The sequence below is a fragment of the Lycium ferocissimum genome, chromosome 4, assembly GCF_029784015.1.
Source record: "Lycium ferocissimum isolate CSIRO_LF1 chromosome 4, AGI_CSIRO_Lferr_CH_V1, whole genome shotgun sequence".
NCBI lineage: Eukaryota > Viridiplantae > Streptophyta > Magnoliopsida > Solanales > Solanaceae > Lycium > Lycium ferocissimum.
In genome coordinates, this window is record NC_081345.1 from 31,770,177 (window position 1) to 31,781,471 (window position 11,295).

Sequence of the window (11,295 nt, forward strand, 5' to 3'; positions counted from 1 at the left end):
AATTTAAATTTTATGATTACATAACAACAATATTTTCTTATCGATTTTTTTTTTAATAATTCAGATAGTTCAATAATTGTATCAAATATAAAATTTTCATTTATATCTTTAAACACTTTAATGTATCTCTTAAATAATAATTTTGTTGTTTAAGTTAGTATTTTATCTCATAGTTTCTTGATATAATGTTTAGTTACTTTTTTTTATTTGAATTATATATTTATTATGTTTAAATATTAATATATTATGCGTATTCAGATGATGAAAAACAAACAGTCTTAATCATTCAGTCTTCAGATCTACAGACAACATCTTAATATTCAGATATGCATTCAGATTCAGACGTTTTAATCTTTTAAAAAAACAAATGCAGCCTTAGTCAACTCCAGATAAAAGCAAATTTGGCATCGTCCAGTCCCCGTTCTTATTCTCTTTTTTTCTTCTTCTTAGTGTAGTGCAGCCATAGACATGGGTAAGCGAAATGAAGCAAAAGTCATAGGTATTGTCATACCCTATTTTAACCGGGGTCAAAATAGTTTACAACATCCGGGTAATTCAGGGGTTAATTAAAGTAAGGGAGTCGCCACCTAATTATTTACGGTGAATTAGGGCACCTAAGGTAATTAAAGTTATTATCTACAGTTGATTTGTTTTAAAGTCTACGAAACCAAATGATTCTAAGTACGGGTTCAACTAACCTAGAGGGAAGGTATTAGGCATCCTCTAAATTCCATTAATAATGGTTAATCCGACCGGACTTAAGTTTAATTAGGCTAAGAAGGTTGAGTATAGACCTATATGAATGTTGGATATCAAGTTGATACTTCATTGTGAAAATCCGTTGTAGTAAAGACGTGAAACATTTTCATAAGCACACAAAATTCTTTTCTGCTAAATCCAATGTAGCCTCAAGTTAGTGAAAGAAAATTCATTTGTACTCGAAGTTGATAGCCAAGAAAAAGAAAGCATTTATATTTGGGAATAAGACTGATTTTTGTTAGCAAAATGAGGACTGATTTATAAAAATATATTCCCTTGGCGTAAACACCTGACTCGACTCTAAGGAGTAAAATTATCGGAACATGCCATTGTGATTACACTCGGAAACTTATCATCCTTATCTAAGTGTCGTGTTCTATCTAAAAGGGAGTAATCGGTTATATCTAAGGCAACTCAAATGAAACTTAGTCTTAAATTGTAGCAGCTTAAGTCGCAGCAAATAATTATACAAACACATGTTAGTCACACCAGATATATAAACAAATATCGGAGAATGAAAATAAAATGGCGAAGATGATATAAAATATTAAAAGGCATTTTTGACTTTCGCAAGAGAGATTGAGAGATATTCCGTGATTTTCGGCTCAAGTAAGATTAGGCGCGGACAGTGACGATACCCAGACTCCATAAGCGGTGACGTTGAGTTTCGAAGTGAAACTCTTCGGCTCCGGTTGTACATGCGAAACAAAGAAAATCAAAAGACAAACCATTAGAAAAGGGACATCTGCCTCTTCAAACTTTAGTGAGAAAATAGCGAAAATGAAATAGGTGCAGCCAAGTAATCACTGTGCAAACTGATATACATCAAAGTCTGCTATATCATAGATCTAAAATGAGCGTACAAAGAAAGAGAAAAACAGAGCCTAGTGTTATTTTAAAACCATGACTTTTAATGCAACTTGTTGTCAATTGCATAACCGACTATAGTAACGTGCAGATATCTTCAGATCATTTGACTAACAGTGAACCAGATGGCATGAGTTTCATACTTAGGAAAACAAGCATACAAGGGGGGCAGCAGATAAATACAGATCAAGGGGATAAGGTACTGGCTATCAAACTAAGTTTTGGATCCAAAGGTGAGAAAGGAGGAATGCACAGATTGAAACTAGAAATCATTCAAATGCACAATAAGATCGGTTAGCGGCTCAGATTTCTCATAATATAAAATGAACCAAATCAAACAGAGATTGCTATTTTATTAATTCGAACCACAGTTATGCATACATATCCCAAACTCCACAAATAAACACCTACTGATTTATAAAACAAGTTGACAGCCTCATTGTTCACGTTATCGCACTTATAAGCGTAGACATAGTCAAACATAACATCTTTTAATCATACTTATGAATCATCAAGTATATCGCAAACGAGATTCAGAACAAATTAACTTACACTTAGCCAAACAACAATCGAAATAGCATAATCAGAGCATGCAATAAGTTGATTAATCTAAGTTAACCTAGCAGACCCGCACCAAATCATTTGAACAGAGAAAGAACACATCATTATTCTTGACATCAATCAGATTCTAATTTTAAACACACAATCATGACAATGTAAACTGGAGGCATCCACCACTAGACAGACAAGCAACTATCCTTTAGCATTAATCGAATTCGACTTAAACCGTGCAGCGAAGACATGGTAAAGTAATCTAAATCTCGAACTAACCATTCAACGTTAATCTTATCAGCTTAAACAAACAGCCATGATCTTGTAGACCAAATAAAATCAACAACCAACATCGATATGTCGTATAATCATTTCGTCACATCTAAACCCAGGTAAATTATATTCCTAACAGAATACGTTATTTCGAACAAATAGAGTGAAAGAGGGACAGTGCCGACTTTTAACTCTTTTTTCCACGATATCTACACATGAAATTCTAAAGAAAACTAGCAGTCTCATCAAGCACATAACAGAGCATGACTACACAGAAATTTTAGATTCGAAATATAAGACGATATACCGACCTTTGGTTGGTGCGGCGAACGGATATTTCTAACAAAACAGCGAACACAAAATGACGACTCACAGCATCAAACAAAGTAAAGCTAAGACTATTACAAAATCAACCAAGCCATGTTGAACTCCAAATAATACAGAAACGCAAAATTAAGAAATTAATTTGGAATACCAAACAACAACGAGATATACACGAGCCTCAAGTCCAAACATGATTTCAACACAGCATTATCAGCTAAGAAACTAAACAGCAGACGATGTTACCTTGTTGTGGTACAGTGAAGTGGGGACGTCAAATCTCGAATCTTTACTCGAACGCGGCGAACTCGAACTCGATAAAAAGTCTTTTGAATCGAAAATTCCGACAGAACCGAACACTCCTTTTAACAGGAAGTTTGGTTTGATTTTTTTAAATAATCCTAAAACGTAAAATAAAAATGAATCGAAACAAACTGGAACTAGAACAGATTCTAAAATCTAAAGTAATGAAAAGGTCAAAGTGTTGAATGTGGTGAAGTCGGTTGTTCCCCCCCCAGTCACTGAGGCCTTAAAGCCATTTTATAGTAGACGAACTAGGGTTCCTTCCCTCATTTTGGGCGGGATTTTTTCGAATGAAGTAGCCGTTTGAAATCGAAGCAAATCACGTGATTTGATTCGGTGCTTCCGAAAATGGTTTGACTATTCTGTTTTTTGAAGATTTGTTGCATCTTGAAACGAAAAATAGGAAACCCTTTCCATTTCAAACAAAATTTGCGTGGAAAAGGAAAGACAGGGGCTGTTCGCGGCTAAAGTTGTTTTCGATTTTTGCTGGAAAAGGAGGGGAGATAAGAGAGAAGACGACGGGTCTGTGAGAGAGCTGAGGTAAGAGCAGTGTTGTACGAGAAAGGGGTGACCAAACCTGCCATAGTTGAAAGGGTGATTGGGGTTTTCTAAAAGTGAGGAGAGAGATGAATAAGAGAGGAGGCGTGAAGAGAGGGGAAAGGGGAGGGAGGAAGAGAGAGAGAGAGAGAGGGCTGCGTCCCTTTTAGGTTTTCTGTAGGTTTTAGGAGATGAAAAGAAATGTTGGGCCGGGTATAGATTTCAATTGGGCTGAATTGTTTTTGGTCCGAAAAATGTGCTATGTATGATGATAAATTGGGCTGCCGATTTGGACTATTAATTTAATAACTAGTACAAGATAGATTATATGAAGACAAGTAGTAATTAGTGCGTATAAGGTAAAATTAATTTAACGAGTACCAGTTCTAGAATGAAATGGTGACGAATCCATTTAACATTTGTGATAAAGTAATGAAAGTAAATAGTAGTAGACAAATAAAAAATAGTGGTGAAAATAAAATATTTAGCTCGTTACTAAATTTAGCAGCCCAAGGAAATAAATCGAAATAAAGGAGGGGCAAAATTGGGTGTCAACAGGTATCTTATAAAGAAATGGAAGAACATATTTCATAATTTTTGAAAAGATTAAATTTCAACCTAGATATGCAAAGACATAAATATTTATAAGACAAAATTATATTACATAGTGTTTTTAATCAAGTCTCAAGTATACAATTAAATTAGGGAAAAGGGTCCAAAATGCCTCTCTACTTTGGGGAAAGGGCTAAACATATATTCCGTTGCGAATTTGAGTCAAAAATACTTCTCCCGTCATTAAAGTTTTCAAATATACCCCTGTCTTAACGGAAATCCTCAAATCTTCCAAAATAATCCGATTTTATTTTTTAAACTTGCTCCATTTAAACCAATCTAACTAAATAAAAAACCCATATGGGTTACCCACTCCCATTTCAGCAATTTACGTGAATGACCTGATGTGAAACTATTACTGCTGCCGGTGTAATGCTTGCCATTTGGAGCATTAATGGGGAGTGCCTTGCTGTCATCAACACATAACAACTTTCGTCTGACTTCATCCTTTCACTTGTTGGTTGCACATTCTCTGATTGGCCGGAAGCTAACTGGTATATCTTAGGCCATTGGAGTGGAGCCATTAAAATTTGGAAAATGGTACATTTGCTCTTGCGAGGTCATTCACGTAAATTGCTGAAAGCGGGTAACCCATATGGGTTTTTTATTTAGTTGGGTCGGGTTTAAATGGAGCGGGTAACCCATATGAGGTTTTTATTTAGTTGGGTCAGATTAAATAGAGCGGTTTTAAAAAATGAAATCAGGTTATTTGGGGAGATTTGAAATTTCCGTTAAGACAAGGGTATATTTAAAAACTTTAATGACTGGAGCGGTATTTTTGACCCAAATTCGTAACAGAGGATATTTGAGAAAATCGTCAAATGCCCCCTCAACGTTTGGCCGGTTTAATTATGACGCACCCAACCTTTACGGGCGACCTATTACCCCCGGACAATTTTAAAGTGAATTAATTTCACCCTAGATGGTGAGGTGGCACAGAGAGTAAGAAGCAAATAAAAATATTTCTTATTATTTTCCTTTTTTTCTTTATCTGTTATCCCTTTCTTCTTCTTGGTTACACACACTTCCCCTCACCGGAAGTATGCAATTTCCAGCGATTTTTTTTTTTTTTGATCTTTCGTTCCTCTTCGAGTTTCACAACTTCGAAACTAATTTTCATTAATCACAAATCATTTTTTAGAAAAAACAAGATGAAAAAATGAAATATCAAGAGACCCAATTAGTAATTTCATTCCATTACAAACTAATTTTCATTAATCACAACTCATTTTTTAGAAAAAACAAGATGAGAAAATGAAATATTAAGAGACCCAATTAGTAATTTCATTCCATTACAAACTAATTTTCATTAATCACAAATCATTTTTTAGAAAAAACAAGATAAGAAAATGAAATATCAGGAGACCCAATTAGTAATTTCATTCCATTACAAACTAATTCAAAACTCAAATCAAGAAAAACTGAAAGAAGAGGTGATTTTTGAGCATTGGCCATGCTCTAGAGTCCAAAAAATCAACTTCGATCTTTGATCTTTCAAAATCCAATTTTGAAAACGCAAATTTCAAAAGCTCGAATGGAAACCCAATTTTTCATTCCACTACAAATTAATTCAAAACCCAATTTTTCATTCCACTACAAATTAATTCAAAACCCAATTTTGCTATGCTCAACTTTGATCTTTCAATTTTTCCTTCGGATTGATTTTTTGGACTATAGAGTAGGGCTGGGCATAGATACTGAAAAACCGAATCGAACCGAATTAATCGATTTTTCAGTTTTCGATTTTTCGGTTCGGTTTCGATTTACGTTTTCAGAAACTTCAGTGTTCGGTGTTTCGGTCAAAACCGAAATTTAATATATATTTTTTTTCATGGCACACACACCCCTATTGGGTGTTATTTCATGAAATTTAATACATTACTCAAAAAAAAAAATATAGTCCAGGCCCATTAAGTTTAAGCCCAAAAATAATCCAATTGTAACAAGCCCTCTTTTGCTTTTGTATCCCTAAGTTTAATGTCTCCCAATGCTGAACATCCCTCCTATTTCTAATGTGGGGATGGTACAAAATTTTCAATCTTGAGAAAATCAAATATCCTTAATAAAAGAAGGTGACTAGGATGTGTCTTTAGGATTAATGTATGTCTTTTACGTGTTTTCTTAATTACTCTTACTGTATGTGTTGACACCTAATTTTGGCTCGACGTGCTTAAAATTAACGTTTTGGGTGGTACTGATTCGTTAAAGAGCACGAAATAGCTTTTTTTACACATTTTTACATTTTTCGACAATTTATTGATGATTATCCTTATTTTAGGAATTTTATCAATTTATTGTCATTTTTAAGAATCATTATTTTTACACATGTACAAAAAATACTACCATTTTGTGCAATTAATAATTGTCTCTTTATTTTATAGCAGTATATTTTTATATCTTATACATTAATATTTATATTTTACACTTACATTATTATTTATACATGTATTAATTAACTATATTTTAGTACAGTCCGTCAGTGCAGAGAAAACCGGAGCAATTAATTTTTTGAACGCATAGCAAAAATTTGATCAAGTCAAGGTCTCGTCACCTTTTAAAAAGTTGACATTTGAGGTGATGGGTTGGGTTCTTGATCCATTGATTAATAGATTTTTATACATTGGTTAAAAGGATGAAAACCCCATTGAATAATAACTTAAGGATTAAAAGTAGCATTAAGGGGACAAAGGGGTGTGACACTTTATTTTTTTGGATAATAATAAGGGCCATTTTGACAATAAAAGAAGAGGAGGGGTTCACATTTTTTGAGATACTCTAATTTTCAGATTTCCACCCCCCCCCCCCCCCACACCCTCTAATTTTCAGATTTTCACATTAAAAGTAACATTTTCTCCCCCTCTCATTTTTTTCACACACACACCCTTTTGTCCGCCTCCACGCCGGAGTTGAATTTCCGGCGACGCCCCCCACCTTCACCAAACTACCACAAAACCGCCACCCTCCTCCTTTCCCCTTTTTCTCCTTCTGTGTTGGAACTCCCACCATATCCGACACCCCCACGGCTTCCCCTTCACCGTGCACACCAGCAGCCTCCACCACTCCACCAGTAGCGGACCTAGTAAGAGCCTAGGGGGTTCATCCGAACCTCCTTCGGCGAAAAATTGCACTATATATACAAGGTGAAAATTATTTTTTATGTATATATAGTAGACGTTGAACCCCCTTAGCTTCTTCATTTATGTCTTTTTTATATTTTTGAACCCCCTTGGTATAAATCCTGGCTCCGCCACTGCACTCCACGACCCCACTGCCCCACTTCGTCTCCCTCTCTCCCAAACGCTACTCCATCTCCACAACATCACTAACCAAACGACACCCGAAAAATTTTCACCCCCCCATTCGTTCTCCTTTTTTTGTTTTTAAGTTTATTCTCCGATGAATCGAGCAACCAAACGCCACCATCGAAGTGCCCCACTTCGTCTTCTCCAACAACCCCCGTTCGCGTTTTTTATTTTTTTCATATATTATCGTATGTGTATCTATTTGTTTTATGTTTTTGACCGATTTCTTACAAGATTTTTATGGGTGTTGTTCCATGTTATGCTCCATCTTGCTGGGAATTGTGACTTCGTTTTGCTACTAATTCCTAATATTTGGGCTGTGCTCCACAGGCTTTAAATTGTCATGAACAATGTATGTATCAATGCAGCTAACATGTTTTTGGTATAATGTGAAATACTTTTAATGAAAGGTATAATTTTGTAAGACCCTACTACTATTTTCTACACTTCTTGTTTGACTATGGTTAAGGTAGATAACTATTTTTTGCATTCTTTTTACTAAATAAATGTTAGATTTTGTGCCCGGAAAATACTATGGCGGCCAATGACACTTTTACCCTTTTTAGCATTTATTTAAACTTATTTGGGCGAATACTAAACCCAAATGGCCGATGAAGAAATTTTCGTCAATTTCCAAGGCATCCCATGTACAAAAGACGGGTTTTTTATTTTAAGTTTATTCATTATTTCTTTAATTCATTCGATAGTTATTTATTCTCTTAGTAACACTTTTACTAAGTGTTTATACAGTACCGGAGATACATCCCGAAGACGACACTCGGAAGGAACCCGAAGACTTCATCGAATCACTGTTTGTATTTACTTTCCGCATTTTTTTTTAATAACTGTACAAAACATAAATTCATAGTATAGTGAAAACTTTATTTTTGGAATGATGGGTTGATATATTTATTTACTTGTCGCCTTGTTTGTTAAACTTAAAATTATCATTCGCTTTAGGCAAAACTTAGGCCGTGAATACTTTCATCACTAGATTAAATTGACTTAGTATAAATACTTTGTTAAATAAATTCACACTTTTGACGTTAAGGCAAAAATACTAGTCCATCCTTTATTTTATATTCTTTATACATTCTTAATACAACTTACATTCTATATTGTTTTGTGTACACTAATACATATTTTAATTAAGTTAAATTCACATTTCGACGCTAGGCAAATATTAAGTCATCCATTTACAAATCTTTTATTCTTTAGAGGCATTACACATTTTCACTCATTTTTTATCCACAATTCCTTATACTTATTTTTTACCAATACTTTTTACAATTATTTTGTTCCTTATTCTTTTGATAGGATATTCATTAAACAAATACTCTTTTTAACTAAATGGTAGAAACAAGTCAAATAAACTTCACTTTTCTGAATAATTTCGTTATATAAAATCTTTACACCAATGAATATTCGTAAATTATTTTTACATTCTTTATGCACTAATATACCTAGTTATGCAATTCTTTATACACTTTAGGTTGGACGTACACTCTTTTGCACTTGAAATATGTTCTTTATATGTTTAATATACATACATTCTTTTAATATACATAGACACACATTCTTTATATCCTTGATATATTTATTTTTACATAGTCTTACATTTTTTTTTTATATTCTTAATATAGTTACACATTCTTTACACTAACATATATATACACTCTTTGTACTAACATATATACTTTTATACTTGCGAGGTACATTCTCTTTATACTCTTTTATATATTCTTTATGAATACTTGATACTTGATATAAATACACTTTTATACACTGTATATACTTAGTATATTATCACCCAGTGTAGCTTTTCATGAAGTCATAACATTTTGAAAACAGGTAATAATAATGATAAACGGATAGATAATCCCCCTCTAGTGTTTAGTTAAACTAAGTCTAAGGATCAAGTCTTCGAAGGCTCGAGGGTCGCTTAATACCTTCCTCGGGGGTAAATAAAACCCTTATCTAGAATCTTATAGGTTTCATGGACTAAAAATGGAGTAGACACACAAATACATATAGGTTTCCTATTTTTCCTTAAAAATTATATGGCGACTCTAACTCTTTTAAAACCAGTTAGAAGAATCGGGAAGTTGCAAACTATCTTGGACCAGTTCAAAATAGGGCGTAACAATGTATATAATACCTAGTAATCCTATATCATGGTTATGGTTTTGTGTTCTTGTGTATCCTGTTTATTTGATTTTGATTTCAATTTATCAGTTTTATGTTTTATTGCTTTTGAGAATATGAATTAGTGTAAATGGAATCGCTTCTAATACCATATCAAAAAAACCGAATCGAAAAAACCGAAACCGAAAGAACCGAACCGAACTAGTTGGGTTCGGTGTTCGGTGTCCACCTTAAAAAAATCGTAGCCGAACCGAAGAACCAAACGCCTACCCCTACTATAGAGCATGGCTTGAAAGATCGAAGAAGTTGGAACAGTCGAAACAGATCATTGGTGAAGATAAAGGGAAATAAAAAATAAAAGATTGTTTAGTGCTCAAGATAAATAGAAAAGTTAATTTCTTTGGCCAAGTCTTTTAATGGTGATTTTTGGTGTGGTGGATGGTGGAAGAAGATTGATTAAGAAAAAGAAACAAAAAGAAGATGAAAAAAAAAATTTTAAAAAAATTTAACTGGTAAACGTGTAAGGCGCGTGTATTTCACCACTCAATATAGATCTGGTGGTAGCGTTTCAGGGGGGTAATAATTCCGTTTAAAAACTAGTCAGGGGGTAATAGGTTGCCCGTAAAGGTTGGGTGCGTCATAATTAATCCGGCTAAATGTTGAGGGGGCATTTAACAATTTTCTCAAATATCCCCTGTGACGAATTTGGGTCAAAAATACCCCTCCAGTCATTAAAGTTTTTAAATATACCCTTGTCTTAACGGAAATTTCAAATCTCCCAAAATAACCCGATTTTATTTTTTAAAACCGGTCTATTTAACCCCGATACAACTAAATAAAAACCTCATATGGGTTACCCGCTCCATTTAAACCCGACCAACTAAATAAAAAACCCATATGAATTACCCATAAAGATTGGGCGCGTCATAATTAGCCCCTTTTCCAGAGAAGAAGGACATTTTTGACCCTTTTCCCATTAAATTATCCCAATATGAGGAGGAGAGGAGAGTCAAAGAGCGGCTCCTCCTTTTTTGGGTTAGAAAATTTAGAATTTTGTTATGTAGTTATTTATAATTTTATTTAACATAACTTAGTATTATTTAAATTTAACACTTTAGTCTTGGGCCTTGTTATGATGATCTAAATAGACTTTGAGCTTGAGCACCATTTTTTTTTTTTTGTCATTTTTAATTTCCTATTTTCTTTAAAATTTTAATTGATATTTTCTTATTCGACCCATGGGCAGCCCAACACAATCTCGGTCAAGCCTCACGGACCAACAAGCTTACTTGGGCGAGACCCAAAAGTCTTGTTTTTAAATGGGTTCGAAAAAACTAAGCCAATTCTATCAAATCACGAGCTAGACTAAGTTGGTCCTGCGAGCCAAGCTTATATCAACGACTCTAGTAACTGAATTTAAAATTTAATTTTCTTGTATATATTTATCCACAAAAAAATTGAGAGAATTGCATGCCTTATATTTAACAACTTAAAATGTCGACAAGTTCAAAATTTCTCAAGTGAAATAATATTAATGTAATACTCGTTTCTACTCGAGACATATAGTTTAAAGAAGAGACAAGAGTAATTTATTCAAATACCCTTTATTATATTATTATACTAA